Raw genomic sequence first — 4,822 nt, 5'->3', positions numbered from 1 at the left:
TAGGCTTCGACTTAAAACTTTAAGGGAAAAAAAATAAACTTGCTCAATAGATTTATCTTGCTCATAAAAGACTTTTAAACTAAATATAAAGCCCAAGGTAAAATCATAATTGACAAAAAGAGATATTTTAAGCCCGTAGTCTCCCATAAAAATAAAAAATAAAAAATAAAAAATATTTGAAAACTCAAATGAATTTTTAGTGCATATAAAATCCAAAAAATATTATTTAAAACAGTATGGTATTGGATTTGGGTGTTACAAGAAATCTGGTACGCACATGCCAACTCATCTTGATGATACCCTTCCAACTTCATCTATGAGTGAGAGAAGCAGTGGATTTAGAACGTTCGTACACTTCAAACGTCATGCATGACATATAAGAAGATGGAGTCTTCTAAAGTGTTTGTGTGGTAGAGGACTGAGAGGGATCGTGCTAGGAAATTAGAGGGCGTTTTGTTTTGACTGGACCATGCAGCTAGGGATTGGAGGGGATGCTAGTCATAGGTTAGAACCCTCGTTTCTAAATTTCTATTAGCATGACCCATATTATTACATGTGAATAGGAGAGTGCACCAAGTGTCCGGAGTAATGTCTAGACTAATCCTGATAGTGCACATGCCCTTGACAAGGACTTTCTCACAAGTGTATCTCTAGTAATTCAAAAAAACAACTCACTAATTCAAAAGCTCTTAGAGATTATTTATATCCAAGAAAGACTTGAACCTTAGACTCAAGAGGGTCAGAACATAAGTCGATTATGATAATGGATAAAAACATACTTCTAAATCAAAAGGGCAATCACCATTTATGAGATTAATGAAAAATAGAAGAAAATATTTATGTTACAAGTCAAAATATGTATTAAATTGATCTATAATTTTTGAATTATATATTCAAGTTTTAAGTTGGTGTTGAAAAACTCCACATACCATTAATATGGCATAAGTGACTTAGAAGTTGAGTTTAATTTTTTTGAATTTAACGTGTTAGTATAGAAGGTTGTCCTCCATGCTGACTTCTTTTTTTTGAAACAAGGACTATATTAATAATGCTTAAACCAAGTCTTTGATACAAAACGGGATGAAATCAAAGGATGTGGTATACCCACTGATGCTTAGAGCATCCCTACTTAAGGCATGAGCAACAGAATTATTTGCTCTTACAGTGTGCCTTGCTGACCAGACTGAAAAGGAACTTAGCATTGATCTTGTATCTGAGATGAGTTGTCCTGTGTACGTATGGACCTCGGTTGATGAGTTGAGGTTTGATACCACCTGCAGCGAATCTCCCTCTATGATGATGTCTTTATACCCGAGAGACTTGCAAAAAATGGAGGCTTGGAGTCCAGCAAAAGCCTCAGCCATGAGTGGATCAGGGAAGAGGTCATGTTGCATTCTGAGAGTGGCCAACACTTTCCCTTCACAATCTCTAATAACTGCTCCCACTCCCACTTTGCAGGTGGCCTTAGAGATGGAGGCATCCCAATTCAACTTGAACTTGCCCTGTGGTGGTGCTTCCCATCCTGTCTGGCCCAGATTGGGGTGAGATTGGGTCATCCCTTGTTGTGGTAAAAGCTGAAGCTCATCCATTAGATAAGCTACAAGCTGTGACAACTTAGAGGGGTGTTGGAAGGTGTCCTTAAAAACCATTTCGTTTCTTCTCTTCCATATGAACCACGAGGTGACAACAAAGACCTTCAGTTCCTCCTTGCTCAAGTTCTCCAAGAAGCCTTCTACCAGGTCCTGGAAGAGGTGGAAAAGGGGGCTAACTTTCTGAAGCTTCCTTACACTGAGTGCCCACACGTCCCTGGCTGAAGGACAGCTCCATAGAATGTGCTCCACAGTCTCTGGTTGGAGTCTGCAGATTGGGCAGGCAGGGTCCCCTATTGTTTTCCTTTTCATTAGGTTGTCTCGGGTGGGAAGACCATTGAGGCAAGCCCTCCAAATGAAGGTTTTGGCAGCATTTGGGATGTTTAGGTTCCAGACTTTGGTCCAGGGGGGCTGAGATGAGATGGAGGTGGAGGACTGGCCATTCATTTGCTCATCCCTCTCAGTTAACAGATGGTAGGCACTTTTGACACTGAATATACCCGAGGTGGTGCAACTCCTAATTCTTTTGTCTGGCTTGAGGTATGGACTGAGAGGTATGGCAATGATCCTCTCAGCTTCTTCCTTTGAGAACATTGCATAAACCAGTTCTCTCTTCCATTGCCTAGTAGTTTCATTGATGAGGAAGGAGACTTTGGTGTCAGTCTGCAAGAACCTGATGGAGTTAGGAGGTCTGAAGATCTGTTGCCCTGGAAGCCATCTGTCATTCCATATCTCAGTAGAAGCTCCATCTCCAATTCTCCATACTAAGCCTTCTTTGAGTAAAGATCTTGCTGCCAATAAGCTCTGCCACAGGTAGGATGAGTTCTGACCCAATCTAGTGGAAAGGAAGGAGCTGTTGTTGAAGTATTTTTCCTTTAGAACCCTTGCAGCCAGGGAATCAGGGTTGTTAACGAGCCTCCATCCTTGTTTGGCTAGTAAAGCCAAATTAAAATTGGAAAAGTCCCTTAGGCCCAGGCCTCCACGGCTCTTTGCTTTTTTCATTTGGTTCCAATGTATCCAGTGTATTTTGTGTTCCTATGGATTATGGCCCCACCAGAAACTCCTTACCAGCTTGTTAAGTTCCTGCAGCAGAATCTTTGGAAGCTTGAAAATCCCCATACTATAGGTGGGGATGGCTTGGAGGATGGATTTGATGAGCACTTCTTTCCCAGCTTGGGAAAGAAATTTGTTCTTCCAATTTGAGATTCTTCCTTGCACCTTGTCCAGGATTTCCTTGAAGGACTGAGTACGAGACCTGCCTATAAGGGCAGGTAGACCCAAGTACTTCTCGTATGAGGAAGTCCCCCTTATCCCTGCTATACTGGTGATGAATTCCTTGGCTTCCTCTTTGGTGTTCCTGCTGAAGTAAATGGATGTTTTCTCCTTGTTGAGTCTTTGGCCAGATGCAAGCTCATAGGCTTCCAGCAGGTTGTAAAGCTTGCTCCACTCCAAGGGGTTTGCTTTGCAGAACAGTATACTGTCATCTGCAAAGAAGAGGTGGTTAATAGAGAGATCTTTCCTTCTGATGGGTAAACCAGTGATAATACCAGAACTCTCAGCCTTGTTAAGCATGCAACTGAGCACTTCTGAACATAATATGAAGAGGTAGGGGGATAAAGGATCCCCTTGCCTCAACCCTCTTGTTGGATGGAAAATGCCTTGAGGAGAGCCATTGAGGATGAGGGAGTATGATACTGATTCCACACACTTCATGATCATGTTAACCCATTTCTGGTCTAGGCCTACTTGCTTCAGGACAGATTTTAGAAAGGGCCACTCGATTCTGTCATAGGCCTTGCTCATATCGAGCTTGAGGGCCATGAATCCTTCCCTACCTTTAAGCCTGGACTTCATTGTGTGGAGTGACTCGAAGGCCACCACAATGTTGTCTGTTATCAGCCTGCCTGGGACAAAGGCTGTCTGAGTTGGGGAAATAATGTCTGGAAGCACTGATTTCAGCCTGTTTGCCAAGGTCTTGGCTATGATCTTGTAGAGGACATTGCAGAGACTGATGGGCCTGAAGTCTGTCACCATTGCAGGGGAGGATTTCTTGGGGATTAGGGCAATGAGGGTATCATTCAGGCCTTTGGACCACTGGCCTTTGTTCAGGGCTTCTAGAACAGCAGAGGAGACTCGTGGTCCAATGGACCAGTGATCTTGGTAGAAACATGCAGGGAACCCATCTGGTCCAGGTGAGCCCAGGGGGTTCATGCTAAATAAGGCTTCTTTAACTTCCATTTCAGTGAATGGTCTAGCTAGACTTAAGTTCATTTCTGATGATAACTTCCTTGGCATAGCCATTGTGCACTCATCGATCCCTGTTGGATTAGATGAAGAGAAGAGCCCTTGGAAATACTCCTGAAAGATCTTGCTAATACCCCTCTGGCAGGTTATCTCCTTTCCTGCTTCATCCTTAATGGTGCTGATGAGGTTTTGTTTTCTTCTCTGACTGGCACATTTGTGGAAGAAGGAAGTGTTCCTGTCTCCTGCTTTCAACCAATTCTGCTTGGCTCTCTGCTGCCACTTAGTATTTTCTGCCTCTAGCATTAGATTGACCTCTTTTTGAAGCTTTTTAATGTCTGCATAGAGATGCCCCTCATTAGCTTCTTTGAGATAGTTGAGTGTGCTCAGTTTCTCCTTTATAAGAGCCGTTTTACTCCTCCTCAATTCCACACTCCATCTATTCAGTCCCTCTTGGCAAAGCCTTAGTCCAGTGAGGGAGTCAGCTAAAGGGCTTGACTGACCTGTTGCTCTCTCCCAGGATTGTTTTATCAGGGCCTCACAACCCTCCTTTTTGCTCCAATATGCTTCATACCTGAAGGGCCTAGCCCTTCTTGCAAATTCAGAATTTGTCTGCATATGGATCAATAGGGGTCTGTGGTCTGAGGAGGCTGCTGTCAAGTGGTGTACCGAGTGGTTTTCAAATTTAGCTATCCATGATGTGTTCCCAAGAGCCCTATCCAACCTTTCTTTAGTAAACTGCTCACCCTCTCTGTTGTTTGCCCATGTGAACTTATCCCCTTGGAAGCCTAGATCATATAGGTCACACTGATCCAAGACTGTTCTGAAGTCCCTGATTTGTCTGTAGGGCCTGGAAGCAGCTCCTAGTTTCTCATCAATGTTGGTGATCTCATTGAAGTCACCAAAACAAAGCCAAGGAGTGTTATTTATGGGGACTAGTTCCTTGAGTAAGTGCCATGTTCCACTTCTTTTGGCTGTGTTAGGGTGTCCAT

This window comes from Carya illinoinensis, chromosome 14 (assembly GCF_018687715.1).
Source record: "Carya illinoinensis cultivar Pawnee chromosome 14, C.illinoinensisPawnee_v1, whole genome shotgun sequence".
NCBI classification, from domain to species: domain Eukaryota; kingdom Viridiplantae; phylum Streptophyta; class Magnoliopsida; order Fagales; family Juglandaceae; genus Carya; species Carya illinoinensis.
Note: the sequence above shows the minus strand (reverse complement) of the source record.